This window comes from Euprymna scolopes, chromosome 5 (assembly GCF_053919585.1).
Source record: "Euprymna scolopes isolate OS-2025 chromosome 5, ASM5391958v1, whole genome shotgun sequence".
NCBI classification, from domain to species: Eukaryota; Metazoa; Mollusca; class Cephalopoda; order Sepiida; family Sepiolidae; genus Euprymna; species Euprymna scolopes.
In genome coordinates, this window is record NC_136486.1 from 37,218,425 (window position 1) to 37,231,140 (window position 12,716).

General features: G+C 33.6%; 3 non-coding genes across 3 annotated transcripts; 2 read left to right on the forward strand and 1 right to left on the reverse strand.

The window, feature by feature from the left end:
* Window positions 1-2,523: 2,523 nt before the first annotated feature.
* Window positions 2,524-2,606, reverse strand: Trnal-uaa (transfer RNA leucine (anticodon UAA)). The gene has a single exon. It is a non-coding gene; the product is annotated as a tRNA-Leu (tRNA).
* A 137-nt stretch (window positions 2,607-2,743) lies between these two features.
* Trnat-cgu (transfer RNA threonine (anticodon CGU)) lies at window positions 2,744-2,817 on the forward strand. The gene has a single exon. It is a non-coding gene; the product is annotated as a tRNA-Thr (tRNA).
* A 9,486-nt stretch (window positions 2,818-12,303) lies between these two features.
* Trnat-cgu (transfer RNA threonine (anticodon CGU)) lies at window positions 12,304-12,377 on the forward strand. Its single transcript has one exon. It is a non-coding gene; the product is annotated as a tRNA-Thr (tRNA).
* The last annotated feature ends 339 nt before the right edge of the window (window positions 12,378-12,716 follow it).

The following is a 12,716-nucleotide window of genomic DNA, read 5'->3' on the forward strand; positions in this document are numbered from 1 at the left end:
TTAATAAATGAAAATTCCTTTATATAAGAGGGGTGTGCGTGTTCTCGTCGAGTGGCTCCATTATGGAGATCGTTGTATTGGAAACCGAGCACCCCGTACATTGATTTTTTTTTTTTTTTGATCAGGCAGATTAGTGTCTATTCGATAATCCGTTAAAAAAAGACTAAAGAAAAAAATACCTGAGAGTGATATTGTATAGGTCCATCCAAGTTTTTTGTGTTAATAACCTTAAAATATAAGGAAAGAATAATTAATATTTAACGGTGATACCTTGTCATGGCAAATCTAAAAAAAAAAAGTTATAAATTTTAAGGTACCTTCCCAATGTTTGAAATGTTTCAACGCGCTGTTAAAATATTTGGAACTTATGAAACCCCCTCGTCCCCCCTGACACCAAACTTGAAAAAAAATGCTTACGATTACATGTCTCGTTGACCACTATGTGGCCAAGAAGTGGGTGCTCATTTTACATTAAATTTATATAGGAAAGTGAGCCCCATGCTAAAATGTTAATTTTTGTTTTAGCTTATTTCTTAGAACTGCACGCCTGTGGAACTCTCCTCCGATTGCCTGCTTTCCAGCTGACTACAATCTCATTGTCTTCAAGTCCAATGTAAACAAGTTCTTGATGAATCGTCCCCCTAAGTAATCCAATTTACAAAATTTTGTTCGCTTATGTTTACTACGCTATATTCACATTGACTAATGTATACCCATTAACCCATTAACCCTTATCCTCGAGTGGCCTCCGGGCCTTGATAAGTGGTGATTCCTGTGTAAAAACTCCTTCTTTCATTTTATAATTAAAGATCGTTGCAACGTGTTAGCAAGAAAAAGTAGATTTTGATTTCTTTTTAGGAGGTAAACCACGCTGGGTTAGGTCATAAAAAATACCAAAGTTTCTTACCGAGAACTACTCGTTCGTGTAACATAATACCGCATTCCGACATCCCAGCTGACTATCAGATGGTCGATTTAAAGTCTAATATAAACAAGTTTTTGTTGAGACGTTCTCTTAAACCAACAAATACTACCCAACTTCCACCATTACTGATCATCAAGATGTTGTCTCAATGGCCACCTGACACTCAGTGACTATTACACGCTGGTGGCCTTATGAGATTAAGATATGTAGTATGAGTGTATACTTTCCATCAAAAATAGAGGCGGAAATGCCTGGGAAGATGAAATCCTGATCATTAAATATAATTATTGAAGAGTTTCAGCATTAGACAAACAGATACTAAATATCTATTAGTAGTAATTTTACACTGGCGAATTACTTAAATTAACGTGTATGCACACACACACACACACACACACACACATACATACATATATATATATATATATATATATACTAGCATTTCAGCCCGGCGTTGCCCGGGTGTTTGGATGTGTATGTTGAGCAAAAAAAAAAAAGTGGTAGTAGGAAGGCAGGCTCGAACCCGGACCGCAAAGGACGAAAAGAACGGGGTAAAACCTAAAGTTTATGCTGTTATGATCACCGCCAAACCGGAAGCGACATTTTTTTAAAAGTAAGGCTAGACAATCTAAAGGAGAGGATAACTTTAAAAAATATCGGCGAAAAAAGTGACCCTCCACCCTGTAGAAAAGTGCCTAGTTGAAGGGGAAGATATTAATGTTTTTAGCCAATTTTTCGATATTTGTCGTATGAAAGGTCGAACTTAAAAACGATACTGATCTTGGTAAAATCCGTTACCTCTATTGAAAGTTTAAGGCAGACATGCAAACAGACATACATACATACATTTATATATTGGTAACAAAAAATTTTCGACCCAAACTGATGAAAAAGCTTGCCCTATCTCTGAATACCCTTTATATAAAATTTCAAATATTTAGAACAGAAATTGTCTGAGTAATTTGGAAGAGACCGCAGAGGTCAATTTTTTAAAAACTTTGACCCCTATTATGACCCCTTAAAATTTATAGTTTCGGGCTCAAATCACTTTATTAAGTTAGATCCAGGTTCAAGGAACCTATATCTAAAATTTCAAGTGTCTAGACCCAAAATTGTCGGAGGAGTTTGGTAAAGTTCTTAAAGGTCAAATCGTTGAAATTTGACACCTTAACAGCCAAATTTCTGGCTGACACCCGTCACATCGATTTTCCCAAATCTCAGTACCCGGTATTTCAAATTTCGAGTCTATAGACTAAAAATTGACAGAGTTATTGCGTAGGGAAATGTACACAGACAGACAGACACACAGACAGACAGACAGACACGTTCACTTTTATAGATATATAGATATATATACGAAAAATATATAAATGTATAAATGTCTATATCTTTTCTGTATTTATTTCCTATGTGTTGACGTGTAGAAATACAAAAAGTATATACATATATGCGTGTGTGTGTGTTGTGATATATATATATATATATATATATATATATATATATATATATATATATATATATCACAACAAAATAAGCAAAATACTCCTAGTTTGACAAAAATATGACATTAAATTTATTTCCAGAATATAAAAATTTATTAGCACGAGTGGGGTTCGAACCCACGCGGACATATGTCCATTGGAACTTAAGTCCAACGCCTTAACCACTCGGCCATCGTGCTACCTGCTAGAAAAATCCACAACCAGTTTTATCAATAATCTGTAGCTATTAATAAACTTCATGAAAGCAGATGTTTGTGAATAAGCGATTTAGGTCAAGTAAGCTAAACACAATCGCTGTGCGGCGCTGTGGGTGTAAGCCTCCATAGCTCAGTGGTTTAGAGCACTGGTCTCGTAAACCAGGGGTCGTGAGTTCGAATCTCACTGGAGGCAGCAGTCGGTATTAACACTGCACCTTATTTTCTTTTTTGTTTTGATTGTTCTAATTAACGATATGTTAAACTACATTCTAGTAAATTAAAATTTATGTTTGCATTGCAATATTTGCATAATTTACGATTGAATGTTTACTGTTTTGATTAGTAGATAGAGATTGAGTGATGAGTGACTACTTGAGTTATTGGTAGTGATGGAACGATTCCATAATGTTTCCCTGATTCAGATACAATTAACAATTCTTTTTTTAATTCCTGATTCCGATACAATTATTCATTCCGATTCCGATTCTGGGTAAAATCCCTTCAAAACGTATTGAGGCAATAAAACCGTGTACGCATTACAAGTGTTTCTTTTTTGTTTCTTATGTTATACATTAATACATTAGGGGTCATTTCGAGTTAAGTCTATTTACTGTACCCATTTGAACTAGAGAAAATCATGTATGTCTCGTGTAAATAGATAATGAAGGATATGAAATATGGCCGACCTCCAGTAGACCAACAGGTGATCAAAAAGTCAGATCGAGCGTACCGGAAAACGAAATGAGACCAAATTGACAATTCGGAAATTCTAAAAGAAACAATTTAAACAAATTGTATTTCATATTTATGTAGAATAAATGCAACAACACCAAAACAACAACAGAAAACATGAAAAATAATTTAAACAATTAAATTAATTTTTTTTTTCTTTCCGTTTCGGTTGCTTGTATAAACATTAAAAGTTGCCTAATTTATTTTTCATTTTAAATTAAAAATATATTTTACTTAAAAATGTAACTTAAATTATTTTTTTATTATTTATTCTACATAAGTAGAAATAATTTAAAAATTATTAACGATTAAAGTTTTTTCATTTTAAATTTCCGAGTTGTCAATGTGGTCCGAGTTGTCAATTTGGTCTCATTTCGTTTTCCGGTACGCTCGATCTGACTTTTTGATCACCTGTTGGTCTAGTGAACGTCGGTCATATTTCATTTCTTGATGAGTTATTTACACGAGACATACACATTTAAATCGTGATTTTCTCTAGTTCAAGTGGGTACAGTAAATAAACTTTTAACTCGAAATGACCCCCAATGTACTAATGTATTACATAAGTAACAGAAAAGAAACATTTGTAATGCGTACGCAACTTTATTGTCTCATACAACCTCAATACGTTTTGAAGGGATTTTACCCGATTCTATTAAAATCACTAAATGTTTAGTTATAGAGCTGTCTTTCCTCAGATCACCGTAAACTTCATGCTATACATTGTGTGGATGATCTATAGATCTTAATTTTGTTTGTGATTTATAATCAATAAATATTCACCATTTTATCTTTAGTAAGTGAGTAATGGAACATAAGCCAAAAGAGACCAAGTTATAAACAATTGCAAGCATCGTTTCTGCCATCGGAAACTATGCACAATTTTCTTCGATTCCGATACCGATTCCGATTCCGATACCTTAAAATGCCTCTTTTCTCGATTCCATATTCCGCTTAATCATCCCAACACTAATTTTAGAACATCTGTTCTCATCCAACGTTTCGGTCGATGTAACCTCCCCCTTCTTAAGGCGTATCATGTCTAACCCGGGAAACTGTCCTTGCGTTGTTCGACTAACAAACACTGGCCCTCTTGCAGTTTAGATAAACAAAAATATGAAAAAATATTGGGACATATTTGAGGGTACACCGCCTATAAAAATGCAGTTTGATTGGATATTGAATTTGACGTAATTATTATAAAAGAATTTTAAAATTTAAATGAAACAATATTGAAATTGACATATTATAAAATTAAAGAGAAACAATATTAGAAAACAGAATATTTTTTATTAAATGATTTTATTAAATATAGGCATTTTTTATTAAATGATTTTATTAAATACAGACATTTTTTATTAAATGATTTTATTAAATACATGAATATTCTATTAAATGATTTTATTAAATACAGGCATTTTTTATTAAATTATTTTATTAAATACAGACATTTTTTATTAAATGATTTTATTAAATATAGACATTTTTTATTAAATGATTTTATTAAATATAGACATTTTTTATTAAATGATTTTATTAAATACAGACATTTTTTTATTAAATGATTTTATTAAATACAGACATTTTTTATTAAATGATTTTATTAAATATAGACATTTTTTATTAAATGATTTTATTAAATATAGACATTTTTTATTAAATGATTTTATTAAATACATGAATATTCTATTAAATGATTTTATTAAATACATGCATTTTTTTTATTAAATGATTTTTTATTAAATACAGAAACAAACAAATAAAATTAGGAATGATATTGTTCTTGGATGCAAATAATATACGAGGAAATACCTGACTCGATTTCTTTTTCCAATACACAAATTCCAACACTGTATTTAATAAAAAAAATCATTTAATAAAAAAAAATTCTGTATTTAATAAAAAATCATTTAATAAAGAAAAAATTCTGTATTTAATAAAAATTATTTAATAAAAATTATTCTGTTTTCTAATATTGTTTCACTATAATTTTATAATATGTCAATTTCAATATTTTTTCATTTTAATTTTAAAATTTTTACGATAATTACGTCAATTTCAATATCCAATCAAATTACATTTTTATAGACGGTGTACCCCCAAATATGTCCCAGTATTTCCCTCATATTTTTTGCTTATCTAAACTCCAAGAGAGCCCAAACACTTAGGATGAGAACAGTAGTTCGAATAATCCAAATGATACGAATCGTAAATCCCCATCTCAAAAATTCAGAAACATAAGCAAAAAATAGTAGAAATAATAGGACATATTCTTCTTCTCGTACTATGGCATGTTAATGCCGTAGATGAAATCATGGTTATTGTTCTTCAAAGGCTTCAATCTATTGTTGATCCGATTCCTCTGAAGACATCACATGATTTTGAACTTGGCAGAATACATGGGATGGGTTGTCATTACCTTCCCCAGCGCAGTGGCATCTGACTCTCCTGTTTGCACCTATCTGTTGTCCTTAGATCATCCGCATAGCTGCAGTCGAATAATGTAACTCTTAATACCATAGAACCGTTGATCTGCTAGAGATTCATCCTCATTCATGGCCATCAAACGTCCTGCTGCCGACGTCATCAGAGTTACCTTCTCCTAGAATCATGTCTTAACTAAGACTAGGGGTGCAGCTCTCCCAGTGAATTAATGCGCCTCCAGATACTAACCTGGAAATGTCTACCCAAATGGTCACCCATCTAATACTGGCCAGACTTATCGTTGCTTAACTTTGATAATCTGACGGGAACCTGTGTGTCAACGTGATTGTGCCGTATATGACATACACATCTCTAAAAGTCTACCGATATTCCTGTTGAGTCAAACAACCATAATCTTTCTTGTAAAAGAGCTTTGAAGCAACCCCCCGTCTTTCTCTCTCTCTCTCTCTCTCTCTCTCTCTCTCTCTCTCTCTCTCTCTCTCTCTCTCTCTCTGAATTTATCACACAAGATCCTGTTCGACCAGTCTTTCGTGTATTCCAGTCCAACTTTACCATTTAAAACTGTTCCACTGTACCGAGTAAATACCAATTATCGACCAGTAGTAATTGGGCATGTCTACTCGATGAAATTATTTCTTTTCGACAGCTGTCAATAGACGGGATCGATCCCACATCAATCAATTTTATTGAACTACTAAGCACAAGACAAAGAATGAAATACATATTTGGGGTTGTTTTACAATAGACAGAGGAACAAAAACGTGGTTAGGGATAAAAAGCAAATATATAACAATATGTTATCAAAGACAATATAAGTTACTCTTGTACCTAGCTGGATAATTTTAGCGTTTTTACTTACTTTAAAATGTCTATTCTGTTCGAATAAAGTAGTATCTAGTCTTACGTGAAAACAAAAAAAAAATGGCCGCGAGTTTATTCTAACATCTCTGATCCTTCGATAAAAATTAGTTAAATAAATAAAACAAAATACTGGTAACATTTATTGGTCATTTTGCTTTATTTGTTTATTTTAAAATCATTATCGAGAGCTCAAAAATGTAAGAGTCAAATCGCGGCCAGTTTTCCTGTTCTAGCGTAACGCTGCACTACTTGTTTTTTTCGAACGGAATAGGCGTTTTAAAATTGATAAAACACTAAAAAGAAAACTAGCTAGGTATAAGTTGATTAGAAAGTGCTTGCGGAATTTTTAATTTTGATTTCAAGTGATATATTTTCAAATAAGTTTTCGTTAAACACCCTTACTTTATATATCATTTTAAAGAGCGTGTTTCGCTCTATCTAATCATTTGAATTACAATCGTATTAAAATGACTGTGTCTTCTTTTCAGAACGTTTAATACAAGATGGAAAAAAGCAAATTCGTATAATTCTCTTATTTCAATTAAAGTTAAGCCGAAAAGCTACAGAAAAAACTCGCGATGTCCATGTCCAGGAACTACTAAATTTTGTGGCGGCAACGAGAGTCTTGAATATGATGAAGTAGTGATCGGCTATCAGATGTTGACAAGGATCAATTAAGATTGATTTATTGATCGAAATCAGACCCATCAGAATGAACACACTTTTGCCAACGCAAAACAAGTGTATTTATGCAAGTAACGTAAAAATTTTGCGTTCCAATTGCGATGAAGTCGTTGAAGCGTTTTTGATATTGCTTAGGGTTTTTAAGCATTTCTTACGCAGAGAGTTGTCGAGATGCTTGAAAAAGTGATAGTCGGTAGGTGAAAAGTCTGGAGAGTATGGCGAATGATGCAGAGTTTCCTAGCTCAATTCGTTCAACTTCTGCAATATGCGGTCGGGCATTGTCGTGGAGGAAAATTGGGCTTTTTCTGTTGACTAATGCTGGGTGTTGTTGTCGAAGTTTCTGATGCATTTCATCCATTTGTTGACAGTACTTCTCCGCCGTAATGGTTTCGCCTGCATTCAAAAACTGTAATGGATGAGACTAGTCGCGGACCACCAAACAGTCAGCATGACCTTCTTTCCATGCAACTCAGGCTCTGGGAAGTGTCGTGAAGCTTCGTCGGCGTCTAACCACTGAGCTGAGCGTCGCCGATTGTTGTAAAGAATCCACTTTTCATCGCAAGTCACAACACGGTCGAGAAGTCGTTCTTGTTGCATAAAAGAAGGGAAGATGGCACTTCATAATGGCGTTTCTTTTGGGGAGTGTTATCATTCCAATTTCTCTCAAGTGGTTGGAAATCGTCGTATACATTACGTCTAATTCAAAAGCAAGTTCTCGGACAGTTTTGCATGGATTGGCTTCGACTAACGCTCTTAATTGATCGTTGTCAACATCGGATGGCCGACCACTATGCTTATCATCTTCAAAATTCTCGGAGCCACCTTAAAATTCCTTAACCCCCCATTGTTCTGTGCGTTCAGTAGTGGTTCCTGGGTCAAACGCATCGTTAATGTCGCGAGCTGTTTCAATTGCTTTTCGGCTTAGCTTAAATTGAAAAAAGAAAATTGTGCAATTTGATTTTTTTGTCCATTTTGTATTCAATTTTCTGAAAAGAAAACATAATTGTTTTAAAACCATCGTAATTTTAACTATTAGATAGAGCGAAAAACGCTCTTTAAAATGATATATGAAGTAAAGGTATTTTAACAAAAACTTATTTGAAAATACATGATTTGTTAATCAAAATTAAAAATCCCGCAAGAACTTTCTTGTCAACCTAATACAAGAATTTGGGGTAAAAAAAAGTTCCCAAGAGTTCCCTGTCATATCAAAAATCATAAGGAATTTATTGCCGTTCCCGACAACTTATGTGAAACAGCATTCTCACAACTTCTTAAATCAATTAATTGTGGAAGATAACTTGAGGTGCACCACATCGACAACAGAGCCAAACAAAGAATTGCTCGCTAAAAAAAAAACTGCAATACCAGCCGTCTCGTCGAGGTCAGTTCATGAATACGCATTACAGAACGATGGAAACGTGTGTTCGAATAATTTTGAATTGATTTGCAATTAATTAATTTTTGAAGCAGCTTTGGATTTTTTTATGCATAAATTTGAAATTATTATTACTCCACGATTAAAAAATCTATAATTCAATAATTGCAATATATATTAGATTGTCGTGAAAAAAAATGAATATTTCTACTGCTATCTCTCTGCTATTATATAAAGGGAACGTTGTGTGTCTGTGTATCTGCGTGTCTATGAGTTCGTTCCCTATGGACTCGAAAACAGCTGGGTCAGTTTTTACCAAATTTCACACCAAGGTAATTTATGTACCTGACAGTGTTCTTAGATAGGTTTTATATCGCAATGTCTTCAATAAGTATCGATAATTGATAATCGAAATAATCCGATAAAAGAAAGAACAGGCCATTTTGACCAAAGTTAACATCTTACACAGTACTCAGATCACAAGTGCACTTGAGAAGTTTTATTACCAGATAAACTGAAAGGCCCGACATATGAAATCAACAGTAGATTCTTTAATATGACAGGGGTACGTTCGAAATGAATTTTTCTGTTAAGCATAATTTCACCATGATATTTGACTTTTTCATTTTAAACTTAAATTCAAGCCATTATCACCTCGCAAGCAGTAATGCCACGCATATAAAATCAACAATAGGTTCTTTGATATAAAAAGGCGCGTTCGAAATAAATGTTTCTGTTTAGCGCACAATTGAAGCATGATAATTGACTTTTGCATTTTAAACATTAATGCAAGCCATTATATATGCAAATAATTTTATAAAATCAACAGTAGGTTCTCTACAGTGTAACGTAGACTACAATATATTGTGAACTTAGTCACTGCGAGACGCATGTCAAGCTTCCTCCAGGTACATTGTGATGGGTTCCCAATTAGAGTATGCAATCAATCGATTTGATTTAAAATGGGTTATTTCATTAAATTCGATGACAATAAAAATATGGGAGTGTGAAACATTCGTTGATCATCATTCAATCCCGGGCAACGTTGGGTCACCCTGATAGCATAAGATATTTTATTTTAAAATGAGTCGCCATATTTGAAAGGTTGGGAACCACTGCCTTATAGATTATAAGATAGATCAGCGGCCCTGCTGTTTTTAACAGCGTCGACGACCACAGCTCTCCAAATTGTAAAGCCATGTTAATTTCAGGAAGACAGATAGTTAGACGGTAGTTTCCCGCTGCTTTCCGTCTTGTTTCGGGGGTGCATCTCCTCCGGTGAGTTAAACTCGTCCCACATACAAACCTGAAATGTTCTACGACTCGGCGCGGTACATACAGCGCCTAGCCTTCCCAAATGGTAACCTATTTGGTACTGGTCATGCTGATCGGTGCTTAACTTTGGTGATCTGGCAACAATCGGTGTGTCAACGTGATTGTGCGTTACGGGTTATTTGTGCAAATAGGTCACAAATAAGAAGGTTTTAATATTTGTTTCTTGGTTGTTATAACTGACAAAGTGGATACAAATATTAGCTTGAGAGGAATATTTTATTTTCTTAGTTTTTACATACTTTTAAAATTCTGTGTCTGCTCTTCGCAGGACACGTGTGACAACCTGGAGACTGACTGTCCAATCCTTTTTAGGTCAATCATCGGTCAAAGAGAGAGAGAGAGTGGGGGGTGAGCGAGCAGCAACAGCAGAAGAGAAAAGGGAATAGATTTTTGGGTATCTTGGTTAGTTGAGTTCTTTTAGAGAAAGAGAGGATAAAGAAACAATGTATTTTCTTCATGGTAGTAGTATGTGGCCTGAGGTTCACTCCTACAAGGTAAACTAAAATATATATTTTTTTAATTTATTTTTTTTTATTAACCTCCCAGTTTTATTACGTTAAATTACTTTACATATCGATTCAGGGCAAAGTAGTCATCTAGTTTAACCACGGAAATTAAGATAAATAAACCTAAAAACAGATGTCTATTTTGCTTAGAACTGTTAGTTATGGCAATCTAACATGTATATATCTGTTATTCATTTGAGGGAGGGCAGACGTTTACGAGATTGCATCCACCACTAAATTCCACAATTTTCATTTTATTTTACGATTTTCCGGTTAATCTTATCGATTACAGATTTAACTTTCAGATTTCAAAACAAACAACTCCAAAAAAAAATTTTCTTTTTTTTTTTTTAGTTATTTTTATCGTCGAGGATCAGTTTTCAATTATAACGTTTTACTAAATTGGACACCCATTTTCTGGCCACCATCTATAAAAAAAAATGGCGAATCCCTCACATGACCGGTGAATATTTCCGCCCGAAAAGCGGGTAACAAGGGAAACATACTTAACCTTCTCCTCTCTCACTCTCTCTCTCTCTCTCTCTCTCTCTCTCTCTCTCTCTCTCCATTTATCTAGCTATCTAGCGTCAATTTTTGCTTTCATTCCAACTACCCTCTCTCTCATCTATCCATCTATCTATCTTTTTGTAAATGGTAATTTTTTTTCTTTCCAATTCAAGACTCACCTACAAAATGATGACTTTTACAGTTTATCGAGTATGCTGGAAAAACTGTCATGGTAATGTCCTATTTTAGCGTCGGGGAAAAAATTTTTAAATATTCAATTCAAATAAGAAATTGAATACAAAGTTCTATTTTTTTTTTTTTTTTTTTAGATAGATGAGAGGAACAGGGGGAAGAGAGGGTGAGGAAAGTTCGCTTCGTAACCCCTTTTTTAGACGGAAAAATATACACTGATCACGCGAGAGATTCGCCATTTTTTTTTTTTTTTTTTAGATGATAGCCAGAAAGTTGGTGTTCAATTTAGTAGGACGTTATAACTGAAAACTGATCCCTGGTGATAAAAATCATTTTCTTTTTCAAATTATTTATTAATCTGAAAATTTAGTATGTAATCTATGAAATTAACCGAAAAAAAAAGTAAGAAAAAAAAAAATGTGAAAATTGTTAAATTTAGGAGCGGAGTGTAATCTCATAGACGTCCGACAAATTTTTTTTGTTCTTACTTTTTTTTTTTATTCGAACTCAACAGTTTTTAAATAAAATAACACATTAAAAAAAGTTAGAACACACAAAAAATACTTATCCAGGGAGATAGAATAGTTATTTTAGTAACATTTATTTGTTGTATATTTATTTATTTTTAACACCCCCCCTTTTTTTTCTTTTTCTTTTTTTTTTGACTCGTTGGTTATTCTAAATGTCCCGAAGTCCTTATTTACTTGACTCCCCGCGAGGGTCACGTATTTTTTTTTCTCTCCGCCCAAAAAAGGTGCTCTAACTCTAGATATGACCTTTTTAATTGCCTCAGTCTCGAAGGATTTCTCATTCTCTGACGGAGAAAGTAAAGATCAATTGTATTATCAGATACTACACTTTGCTCCTAGCTCGCATAAGTCAGCCTCGAGACTTAACATAAGCATATTATTTTCAGTCGTGTTTGCGGTAGATGTTTGAAGCTGTGTTGTTAATAGACTCATACACAATGCTTCTCTTTAAAAAAAATGAGTCAACAATAATAGGTCAAGTAAGCTAAAAGCAGTAACTCATACAATTAGCCTCCATAGCTCAGTGGTTTAGAGCACTGGTCTCGTAAACCAGGGGTCGTGAGTTCGAATCTCACTGGAGGCTTCCGATAGTTCTTACCAATATTTTGTTATTTGTATTTCACAGAACATGTTACAATCTGTTCGCAAGACACTTTTCTTTTTTAAATACATTCTATCTCAGTAAGAATCCATATTTGTCTGTTCCGTTTCTGGTTAAACTGAACGTTTGCTTAATGCTTCACGCTTCCGTGGCAAATAGAATTATCTACGATCTGTTACATTTAAACATTTAAATTTAAAATAGAATTTTCTACAATCTGTTACGATCAATTATAAAAGTTCTTTGCAGTGGTTGTAAATAGATAAGCTCCCGTAGTGAATGTTTTTAAAAAGTGTAACCAGAGACTGCAGCTGTGTGGAG